Here is a 13,596-nt window from a genome sequence, read left to right as displayed (position 1 = left end):
TCCCCTTCTTCAAGTTTTGGAACTCATTGTTCAGATCAATCAGATCTATCTCTGAACAATACTACACCCTTAGTTGTTCCAAGAACTCCTCCCATGACATTTTCAGGGCTTCTCCTCGTGGCATAGTAGCTGCCAACAACTTCCACCAACTCAGGACTCCAGTCTTCAGTTGTCTAACCGCAAAGACGGTCTTCTGTTTGTTGCTACAGTCGCAACTTTCAAATACCATCTCCATTTCGGAGATCCAATCCATTATCTCAACAGGCTTTGGGCTTCCAGAAAGACTTGGTGGCTTGGCGCCCAACAAGTTCTTGTACATTCGCCCATCCTTGTTGTTTCTCCTTTCCGGATCGTTCCTTCGTTCTCCTTGAGTCCCAACTTGACTCATAATGCGACTATTGTTCCCTTCCTCCGATTGCTCGGGAATCAATTCGGGTTCCTCAATAGGTATGATAGGTTCATCCCTATTATCATACAACATCTGTCGCATCTCCTCCCTTTGTTCGGCTAGCATAGCCCGAATCATGGCTTGCACCGCAGCCATTGTTATTGGTTCTGGTGCTGCTGCTACAACAAGAATTTGCTCAATAACTGGCGGTTGATTCCTGTTTTCATCCGCATTTCCAACGCCACTCCTTGTTCTCACCATTTTTGATCTACACACCGAATAAGGTGAAATTAGATCCTCATTCACGATAGATATTCAAATCATCCTTATTACTCCGAAACGTTTACATGTTAGTTCTAATAACGTAGGCATACGCTTAGAATCCTACACACATAAGGTTTCCAGATCCGGTCGGCAACAGACCGTAGATCCGAACAATTAATATCATATATGGCAACATATAACATTTAGCACATAAAAGCTTTTTAGGCAACTTTCCTAAAATAAAGTGCTCGTGTCTAAAATCCAACAGACACACAACTCACAATTTCCAATTAGCATTCTAAGTTTAAGTCTAGAAATCCTACAAATTCCTAGTTCGCTTAAACTAATGCTCTGATACCAACTGTGACATCCCCAAAATCTCGGCCAGAAAAGACCGATTTTCATTTATGCTTTCAAATAATTTCAGAGTAAATCCTTTTGATTTGAAAGAGTTGCGGAATTTGTTCCCAAAACAAAACATGATAAAATAATATTTATCAAAGCATTTCATCAAGAGATGCATTTTCATTATATAATCAAAACTCGGGATGTCATGTTCCGATACAGACCATAAAGCATAAACGATAACATTACAAGTCATTCAACAAATATATATATACAGACTTGTAAACAAAACAACTTGATGATTCAACCATCTTATGCCCTCGCGCCACTACCTGTAATACAAATAAAACTGAGTGGGTCAGGCTTGGGAGCCTGGTGAGCATATAGGGTTTTCAACCCATAATAAATAAATTATATTTAATTTCACCAACCAATCACTATCCCGATTACACATTCCCGTTATCCTCACTTTACGTCCCTAAAACAACATCTATCTCAAGGGACCAAATCTAGGATTTTCGTCGGGACGGACATCACTGCTAAGCGGTTTCCTCAACAATAGATATCCTAAAGGCAACCATGAGGGGGATAGAGTACACCGGTGAACACATCGTTCACAACACCTACAGGTTATGAACCTGCTAGCGTTCCACTGGACTGTCTAGAAAGACTCCGTGGTCGTTATCCATACTCCGCTGAATAACAAGATCAACAACAACAACAACAACATCGAGGCCTCTCAATCTGTTTATTACACACCAACTACCTACCCATGTTCTACCCAACATATTAGTAGATAAAATATATACTTTCATACATAGTTTGAAACCTGTATATCATTTTCATTCAATATATATTCCACATAACAGATGAGGCATACACACGTAACACGTATTTCATAGAAAGCAATTCGGATCTATGAGATGGAAGAGGGTGAACATACATTCACACACATAACAACAAATTCTACACATAACACATATTTCGTATAAAATACTTCATAATCATGCGTTAAAAGAAAGTAACTACACACTCACACATATAAACAACAATATACTTAATACACTCGAACCATACTTGTATTATTATCGTGTTTATGAAAGGTAGTATACACTCACTTGATCAGAAGATGATCGGACAGCACTACGACTTGCCGAAGTAGTAATCCTCAGCAGATCTGGAAGATCTTTACAAAAATCAAACTTCTCGCGGGCAGAGCTTCGATTCGGGAACCGCACTTCTCGGGATCTTCGGGATCTCGGGACTTGCTTCGGGGCTCGAGAATAATACCAAGGCTTCGGGGTATTTCTGGCACGCAAAACGATGCAAAACGGGAGAGAGAAGAGAGAAAATGAACAAAAGAACCGGCTGCCCTCGCATCCTATTTATAGGAGGCTGGAGCCTCGGAGTACGCGGGGCGTACTGCAGTACGCCCCGCGTACTGCTTCCGAAATCGTCACTGCATGCGTCATCCGAAGACTCGAGTGCGAATGTCGACATCCTCGGTGTACGCGGGGCGTACTTCGGATCAGATTGCTGACTCCTCTTCGGATAATGCTGGATTTTTCTATTAAAAATAAATACAGATTATTTAATAAACTTCAGAAATTCATATCTTCTTCATACAAACTCCGTTTTCGACGTTCTTTATATCCACGCGAAGGTGAGACTACGTTCTACAACTTTCGTTTAGACTTCGTCGGCTAATTTTGAATTTATTTTTATTATTTATTTTTAATAGGCCGCGACAGAAAAACTTCGTTATAAATTCATAACTTCTTCGTTTGACGTCCGTTCTCGCCTAACTTTTTATCGCTTCAATACCAACAACGAGACCTTCGATCCTCGTTTAGATTGTTTCGGCTAAAAACCGCTCGATCTCAAATCGAGTATTTCAGGCTGCATACCGCTAAGTCGAAACTTCGATAAATCATAACTTCCTCATACGAAGTCAGATTTGGGCGTTCTATATATATTCGGAAACCTCATTTCAACTACTACAACATTATCCAAAGATATTAAGTTTATTTTACACTTAAATTTTGACGCTTATTTTTATTCTTAATTAATCAGACCACATAATTAAGCAATTAAGCACAAAACACATAATACTCAAATAATACATTCTTATTATTTCAAAACGGGTTACAAAGGTTAACCTAGACTATTACATTGCTAAAAATGGCAAGCCCGGAAACACAGGCGTTACAGTCTTACATAAAGATTTGATACTTTATCAATCTTCCGCCACAATATTTTAATGTGCTATGTTCTCAAAATTCGAATTGTGAAGAGGAATGCCGTAATCATAATCGAAATTTGAGAACACACTATGTTTCCTTGACTAAATTATTAACATTCCACAACCTAAGCCATTAGATTTGAAATGAAGCATAATATTCTCTCCCTTAATTATAGCAAAACAACTTTACAACTCTTGCGACTTTGCAAAGTATAACTCTTGTTTTCTATAATTAATATTGCTAACTTGCAATACTTGCCATAATCATACAATCATAACATTTATGCTCCCACTACCATGATGATTATTATAAACATAACGCTTATGCTCCCACTAGCTTTGACATGCATTCAAAAACCAGCTTAACTTCTAGAAAATCAATACTTATTGAATTTCTTAAGTTCATGTTTCTAATACTTATTGCTTTGATAATCCTTTATCTAAGCTCATACACCTTTCCTTTAGATAGCTCATATGTGTGTCTAAACAATTCAGACTAATTGCCAAACCTCACAATTCGAATCATGGAAAGGGATACCGTAACCATAATCGAATTTGAGAATACAATTTTCACAATCACTATCTTCTTAAAATCTATCTTAGTGAAAGCATTTCCTCACAGTCATTTTCATGAAGGAGGGAATCTTATGACACTTAGATTTTAATGGTGTATACGTTCCTATCCATGTGAATTTGTTAAAACCAAAGTTAACGACAAATTCAAACTCATATGGACCGAACTTTCTTAATCTTGATGTATTGCCTTATGGTAGCACAACTGCCCACCATGTCTTCCAAGCAGTCAAGCAACTCACCCTTTCCTATCAATGTACTTTTCATTGATCAAGGTCCTTGCCTTTTATGCATTCAAATGAGAACTCATGGAACTCACATGCATAATTAACTCAATTGGAGTGGCCCAGAAACAAAATAGAGTCAACACGATAGGTTGCAAACCTCAACTCGTGTGCTAGTGTTGATGATAAGGTTTATTTTGATTTGTTTTGAAACTTTTCAAGACCATTAAGACTCCCACTGACTCCTTGACATATAAGATTCTCTTGTCAATAAACATTTCTTGACAAACAAATATTCAAGAGTTAGTGTAGTTTTTATCAAAACACTTCATAAATTGGTCCTAGTTGGTCTTTGTCTTATCCAATACATCACAACTTTCCATATTTGATGAATGTTATAAACCTTCTTAATACTTTTTCACTCAATGTCACAATCTTAACTCTAAGACTTGTTTTAGAACGAAGTATGATTGACTTCTTGATTTAACCATTTCTTCAATTCTTGATTCCTCTTCTTAGACATACAATTGCACTAAGACTCACTTAGAGTATCAATCGAGATATGGTTCTTAATCATTAAGACCTATCATAAAACATAAAAGGTACTCTCCCTTCTTCTTAGAATGGAGAAACTTTTATCTTTTTGCCTACTCGATTCTTCTTATTCGTTTTGCTATTGATTTAAACTTTTTCAATCAATTCAGGACTACACTTAATCTTATAAGTATAATCATATTTACTAAACCTTTAGTAAATCGTGACGAATATCTTTGTTACTCTTATGGTGGACTTGATCAACACACAACTTGTGTACTTGATCTCCTAGTCCTTCACTTGACTCTTTGTCAATGAATTAGTCTAATTTCCAAATATGAAATTTCTCATTCATCATGCAACCAAGTTGCATGATTCCAAATTTCAGTCCAATTGAAACTTGAGCGATAAGAAACTTTCCCTATTTGGTAAATTCTCGACATTTTCATAAATAAGAATCATATCCATTCATTGTAGAAATATGCAAACATCAATTTTCATAACGATTTCATTGCAAGGAAATAAACAAATAAATAAATAAGTCAAACCAAAATTTATTTTATTTATAAAAGCAGCGGAAAACATTTGTCCTTACAATGCAAAATCCATTGAAAACTATGTAGTCAAATATTCCTAACAATTCTATCATAACTATCTAAGCTCAAAATCTAATCTTCAAGTCCATCCGATCAAGATCCATTTCTTTGTGATTAGACTCATCTTGCTCTTTCCTCAAGCTTACTTTCTTTTCACCGATCTTGCAAAACATTCAAATGCAATCTTATCACATCATGTATTAAGAATCAACAAATAGGAACTTAATGGAGTTAGATAGTGGATTTTACCTGAAGCACAGCCATACTCTTTGACTCTCCCATCTTCTGGAATCTTCAGGCTCTTAGGGCAGACTTCTATCCAACGCCCTTTCTCTTGGCAGCAAACGCAGTTCGGTTCTCCTAGAACGTCCTCGGAAGCATGGTTGGTTGACTTTCCCAACAAATACGCTCCATTGCTTTGCCAAATCATTTCTGATTCAGCAGCAATGAGCATGCAAGTTAGGTCAATGAGGTTATCGTCATGATCCATCATATAATACTTTCTTTTGAACTCATTATATGATTCAGGAAGTGACTGCAGAACCCAGTTCACAGCCAACTTATCGGGGAATGACACACCCAACATAATCAACCTATCGATGTGTGATTTCATTCCTAGAACGTGGGCACACACGAATTTACCATCTTCATGTTTCAGTTTCAATAGGGCTTTAGTGATATTGAACCTTTCAATTCTTCGATCTTGTGGGTTAGGGAGAACAATTGGAGGAGGAGGAGGAAGCGAAGCATGATTTCTTGTTCCTCGATCGAATCGTGGAATGTCATCTTCATGTGGAATGCTTGTTCCACGGGATTTGGGAAGACCATAGTTGTCGAACTTTGACATCTACAAAACGGGAGAAACAAATTCAAGTTAGTTGATTGATTGAGTCCTTAGTAAATCACCCAAATGAGATACTAAGGCTAGGACCCAACACAATATTCTACAACTCGGGAGAGGGATGCCGTAACCCAAATTGCAGAACATTTGAAGGTAAGTGAATGACGATTCACTAATTTCCACCATGAAAAACGAAAAAGAAATTTAAGTTTTAAATCTATGAAAACTCCTAGATCCTATGAGATTCATTGAACATTACAATGGCATGTTTAAATCTCGATATGCCCCTCTTGTTTGTGACTGGGATGCCGAGGATCACAAAGCGGGTGTGAATAACCATGAAAACTACATGGTGCCCCCACATGTTATAGTCACCTATTCGATGTGCCGGTAAACCACACACGCTCCACCGAACTATGACAAACATTGAGTCACCCTTTGCTACCTTTGCTTATAACCATTTAGTGTGCCGGTAAACCACACACGCTCCACTAACGTCTTCGCAAGGGCATAAAGTGTAATTTCATGGAATTGCATCAATTTCACTTTTGCCTAAGTAACTAAGATTGGGAATTTGAAAACATTTAGTTACTTTTGTACTTCAATATACTTATAATGGAAGGTTTCGTCCTATCCTACCCATTCGGCTAACGACCCTCCACTAGTCAAGAGTGCGGTGGGTAAGAGTGGATACCCATTCAATCGTCATTTTATAGGCAATTTCCTTAAACACCCCTTATAGACCAGCTTCGTGAATGAGGCCTACTAACAGTAAGACTGACTTTTACTCATACATATATATAATGTTAGACTTTTAATGTTATATATAGTATAGGGTGTATTTTACACTTTTAAAATACTAGGTGGTCAAATTTAATAATTATACATTTAATTCAATTAAATTGTAAGCCAAAACTTTTATGGATTTATTAAACCTCTTTTAATTATACACCTTAATTAATTAATAAAACCATAAGGGTGTGATTTGAACTTTTCAAAACAATACTAGGGTTTTAGAATTTAACATTCCTAATTAAACCTTTAATCAACTTTTAAATTCCAAAACTTGAGGACAAGTTTTGGAACATTTAAAAACATTAGGGTTTAGAATTTAAATATACATCAAAATTAAACTTTTAATCAAAATTTAAATTCCAAAACTTGAGGGCAAGTTTTGAAACCTTTTCAAAACATTAGGGTTTCAACTATTTAAATTTCAAAACTAAACTTTTGAGTTCAAATTTAAACTATAAAACCTAAGGGGGAAATATGAAACTTTTCATAACACAAGGATCAAATAACAAATAATCTTAATTAACATTTAATCATATAATTATCCATATTTGATTTATTTAATGATTTCTGGCAAAACAATCTACCAATTTAATCAAAATAATTAATCAATTATCACATAAGGAAACAAATATTTTATTAATTGATAAATATCTTCAATTAGATCAAGAATATAGTCATATATATCATAAAATCGGATTTATATTGATCTAATATGATAAAGGCAAGTATCTCAAAGATAAACAACAAGAAATCCCGAAAATAGCTCCATCTGACGCTCGAACTCGCCGAGTACCCCCATGGACTCGCCGAGTAGGGGCAACTCGCCGAGTCCACAGTGGGACTCGCCGAGTCCATCATGCAGAACCACAAAAAACGAATTTTTTCAACATACAAGGCATCAATACAATAGAAACCAATCTAGGCTCTGGTACCACTAATGGGTTTTAGTCATAAGAACATCATATGTGCTCATACAAACCCTAATGCTTGGATCTAGGTTTCTCTATTGTACATGCAAGTTATCCAAGGCTATAAACCCTAGATATAACATATAATTAGGGTTTAGATCATACCTTGATTGTTATGTAGCAATAACAATCCCAAATCCTTCTTGTATTGACTTTAGAATGTTTAGAGTCACAAATGTCACTCCTCTAATGGTTCACAAACACCAAGAGCAAGAGGATGAAGAGGAGAGATGAAGGAGGCTACCCAAAACATGTACTAACCCTAGAAGAGAAGTTCCCCACGTTTTTGAGCCTTAAGGGTTCCATATATAATGAGGCTATTAGGGTTATCTAACAAGGAAACCCTAATTTGGATGCTTAAGCCCTAAGCAACCCATGGACCCCTTTCCTTAAGGCCTTGGACGATTTCTTATGGGTTTCCCCATAGAATTCGTCCACTCCTTAATATAAGGCAATCCACAGCCCAAATTGCAATTATCTTATAATTACAATTCCAGTCCCTTAAGTTTAATTAATCTCTTTTAGTCACAAAACTAATTACCAATTAATTATTGACTAATATTAATTAAACAATATGATTTCTCCTTTAATATATTATTCTCATAATATATTAATAAATCATATTTAATCCTTTCTCTCCATAATTCATCCTATCAAGTTGCTTTGGTGAAGGCAACCCAAAAGGACCATGCACCATCGGGTCAAGTACATACCAAAATAGTTATGGACTTAGACACTAATCCAACACTTACTTGTAATGCCATGGGCTCCCCTACATGGTCTGATAACCAAGTGACATAGGTTCCCCCATGGTCTTTACCTGGAATGCCATGGGCTCCCCCCGAGGTCTTCCATGTAAGTATCACAAAGACAACTAGCATATCACATATCACATAAGTAACTAGCATACCACATATCACATACATACTAGGTATATTAATAATGATTCCACAATAATCATCACAACTAACTGAATAGGTCGGCCTTGGTGCCTTCGACCCGTTGGTATGGTGAGGAGACTCACCTCGATTGCAGAAGCTTCCTGGAAGAATCCCTAGCTGCTGCCCCGCCGACTTCCCAAGTTATCAATACCAGAACCAGATAAAATCTTAGTTAATAGGCCAAAACCCTCAAGTTTGGCCCAAGGTCAAACTTGGTCAAAAGTCAACAGTCAACGAAAGTCAAATTTAGCAAGTCAAACTTCAGGCTGAGTACGCCCATCGTACTCAGCTCGTACATATGGCGTACTTACCAACCAAAATCGGGACCTCATACGAGTACGAGCAGCGTACTCGAAGGTACGCCCCGCGTACCCAGCCAAATGGCACTTTTTCCATTAAGTTCTTAATCTCTTAAGTCCTTTCATCCAACACTCATATCTAGTCCCACAACATCATTCTAAGTCATAAAGTTTCCACCTTTATGACTTTCCATGTCTAGAAAAGGTCCAAAAGCTAAAACCTTATTAAGACATCATGACACTCTCATGGAAGGTGTAGAAGGATCAAGATTACATTTTTATGGATCCTAAAAGCTCCATAATGGATAAAGTTTCCAACTTTATCCATTAGAATGGTCCAAACCACCAAGATCTAGCCTTTAAGCATCAAATGGAACCAAAAGTGCATCTTTTTCAACTTAATCCATTAAGTCCAAGTCTCCAACCTTCAGATCTGAATCACAATGATGTTTAGATGGATAAACTTTCCAACTTTATCCATAACAAGGTCACAAACTTTCAAGATCTAAACTTTATGCACTAAAATGATCAAAAGCTCATAACATCCAAAACTAGCTAGATCTAACAAATGCATCATCAAGCTTCAAACTTTATACCTCTAGAAGATAGATCAAGGTGAACAAAGTCCAGATCTACAAGCTCCAATGCAACCAACACTTCTACAAGAAGTTCCTTCTTCTCCAAGGTGCACCATGCATACTCCAAAGCACTCAAAGTCACCTTCTTTTAGCTCAAAATGGTCATCTAAGGTTAGGGTTTCATGAAAGGGGTGTTGGAGTGGTGGAGGTTGTGAATGGAGTGGGTTTGGGGGAGTTAAGGAGCTTAAATAGGGCTTAAACCACGAAAATAAGGTTTGGGCACTGATGCATACGCCCAACGTACTTCAGGTACGCCCAACATACTCAGGATCCCATTAGTACGCCCAACGTATTCAACTTGGCCCAAAACCACCCAAACTTCAAACGGTCATAACTTCTTCGTTCTAACTTCGTTTTCGACGTTCTTTATATCTACAGAAAGATATTGAGGAGCTCTAGAACCCTATCTAATTAATTTTGACTTAAAACACATCGAACTAAAATCCATAATTCATAAAAGAAGTCTGAAACACTACATTCCTATTTTACCCTTTGACTCCAAAGTGCAAACCAAACTATTGTGTCACATATCTACATTACCCACATCCAAATAGGCCTAAATCTTACATTTTTAAAGGTCTAATCCTTATGATGACCGCTCTTCGGGCCACAACCTCGAATTATGAATCGATTCGGAACAGGACGTTACAGGTGTCAACCGGTTACGACTCCAGTTCAGTTTTTTCTGCTAAAAAAATTCATCATTACGTGCCAGTCATACAATGTGGGAGATACCATTCCTTAGCATATTTCAACTTTCCTACTACATGCATTTAGTCCTCCAAGGAATAATCTACATTAAAGCCAAGTTAGAAATATCATTACAACCAATGTTAAGTCGACATTGAAATATTTCTAGCATATTTCAATACTTCATCTAGTTGCTTCCTTCACACCTTTAATTGATCCAAAAAGAAAACTACTTCATTTAACACCGTAAAAAAGAAGAGGGAAAAAAAGCTCGAGGAATGTGCAGTGCCAAATGCGGAAGAATCAACCAAAAAAAGGCAAAAGAAATTTGTTTTTTTGTTTTTAATTAATGTCTATGAGAGTACACATAGGATGTGAACTACTGAACAAAAACTCTTCCAACCATTCAACTTTCCCTTGTTATCATACCTGCCTACCTGGCTCCTATATTTATCCCTAGTTACATATTGGGAAAATGACTCTTGAGGGTAATTAACTTTTGCGTTTGTACTCATTTGGTCCCTTTTCTTTTTTTTGTATTCAATATACCATCGAACTTGTTGTCAGTGTTTACCATAGCCCTTTTGACCGGCTTTTGACCTGTGATAGCCGGTCAAAGGGCTATGGTAAACACCAACAACAAGTTCGATGGTATATTGAATACAAAAAAAAGAAAAGGGACCAAATGAGAACAAACGCAACAGTTGGTTACCCTCCTGATTCATTTTTCCCTTTACTCATTTACAACAAATCCCACATCATCTCCTACTGATATTAATAACTTTTATGAGATTCATTCTTGCTTCTCTTCAAAACATAACCTACGAAAGGACATTATTCATACATGTACAACTTTGTAATGCACTTGAATATTTATTAGGGGAATCTTGACTAAGCAGGCGCATTTCATGACTACATTTACATTTCAATCAAATGATTTATCGTATCATGGATTCTAGACAAGTCTACAAACGAGTGGAATCATAAGTACTATGATTTTTGAGTTTACTTAGCTTTAAGATCGAACTCATGGGATAAGATACAACATCAATATGTACAATACACCATATTGATGTTGTATCTTATCCCATGAGTTCGATCTTAAAGCTAAGTAAACTCAAAAATCATAGCACTTATGATTCCACTCGTTTGTAGACTTGTCTAGAATCCATGATACGATAAATCATTTGATTGAAATGTAAATGTAGTCATGAAATGCGCCTGCTTAGTCAAGATTCCCCTAATAAATATTCAAGTGCATTACAAAGTTGTACATGTATGAATAATGTCCTTTCGTAGGTTATGTTTTGAAGAGAAGCAAGAATGAATCTCATAAAAGTTATTAATATCAGTAGGAGATGATGTGGGATTTGTTGTAAATGAGTAAAGGGAAAATGAATCAGGAGGGTAACCAACTGTTGCGTTTGTTCTCATTTGGTCCCTTTTCTTTTTTTTGTATTCAATATACCATCGAACTTGTTGTTGGTGTTTACCATAGCCCTTTGACCGGCTATCACAGGTCAAAAGCCGGTCAAAAGGGCTATGGTAAACACGAACAACAAGTTCGATGGTATATTGAATACAAAAAAAAGAAAAGGGACCAAATGAGTACAAACGCAAAAGTTAATTACCCTCAAGAGTCATTTTCCCTTACATATTTGACCGTAGACATATAGACATATAGTTTCAAGCCATTTTTACCTACACTATATATTTTAGTCTATTGAGTACCATGAGGTCCCTATATATAACGGGTAAACAAATAGCTTCCCATCGTCTATAATATATCCATTAGTAGATCCAAAATTTTCAACCAATCTATGTAGTACGATAACCAAAAAAAAAAAATCAGGACGATATATTTTTATATTTATTTTCAATATTTTTACAATATAAAATAGTACAAAAAAGTTTGACCACATAGATCCACCTTTGTAATTAATACAAGAGTAACGTTTTGAACTAATAGTGTTTTTTTGAACGGCTTGAACTAATTGGTGCATACGCTTTTTATAAAGCATCGACTAAACTGTACTTATAGGAACTGAAGTTATAATAAATAACAACATACTACGTTCCCTTTAGTTAATCATAGAGAACATAATAATATTAATACTAATGTAAATGATTATGTTAGAATTTTAACTATAAAAAAACAACTAAATAAAACTAAAGGTTAATTATTATAAATTACTAACCATAAGTATTTTCATTATATGCTTGAGATGTTACGAAGATATTCATCTATTTACAATTAAATGTTATAAATATGGCATTACTAAAGTTTAATGGGCACTATAATCTTTTGACAAGGAACTTTTATTTTTCTCATTCGATCATGGATTGGAATTAAAATGGTAATATAACAAAAGAAAAAACAACATAATTTCTATGTATGAAAAAAATGGAAGCATAAGGCTATAATTGATTAATTTTTATATAATTAGGGAAATTTCAATTAAATGATTGGTTCATATTTGTTTTTCGTTCAACAAATCATTTTCTTTCGAATCAGTAAATTCTTTCCAGAAACCTAATTTAAGAACCAAACATCGTAAAACCAAATTACTTAGGGAAACTTTTTGACTATAGTTAGATTTTTATAAATGTGGAGACTAAGATGATTTTTGCAATGTAATGTTAAAACATAGTGTTATATTTAACACGTTTCCTTTTAGAAAATAGTTTTTTAAGAAAATATTTTTTTTTGGCAAATAGTTATTTGAGAAAACATGTCATACCGAAAATTACATGTAACACATCAAAAAAATATTATTTTCTTTAAGCAACGAACACATAGTTATATAAGCGGCAACAATAAATAGTTCTCTTTTGAAAAATATCATATTTCAAACAATACAACATATAGAAAAATATGATTTTCCGTTAAGTTATCTATAATATATGTACACAATTATGTTTAACATTTGTTTCGATGTGTGTTTAGAATTAATTGATTGAATGTAAACAAATTAAAAGAGTATACATAACTAAATTTTACATGTTATATGAAGTAGGTTATATAGATTATAACTAAATTTTACATGTTATATGAAGTAGGTTATATAGATTATAACAAATCTGATATAAATACTTTTGCTTTGGAGTTAAAAAAGTTATAAATATGTTGACATTTTATCTTAGAAAAATGATAGTACTTTGCAATTATAGATAAATAAGTAAATTGCTATATTTTTGTAGATCACTTCAAGTAATAGGTTGTTATAAGTATTATTCTATATTTCCAGTCAGTTCCAC

This window comes from Lactuca serriola, chromosome 4 (genome assembly GCF_051521515.1).
Source record: "Lactuca serriola cultivar US96UC23 chromosome 4, Lser_US96UC23_V15, whole genome shotgun sequence".
NCBI classification, from domain to species: domain Eukaryota; kingdom Viridiplantae; phylum Streptophyta; class Magnoliopsida; order Asterales; family Asteraceae; genus Lactuca; species Lactuca serriola.
This window is presented reverse-complemented; position numbering follows the sequence as displayed.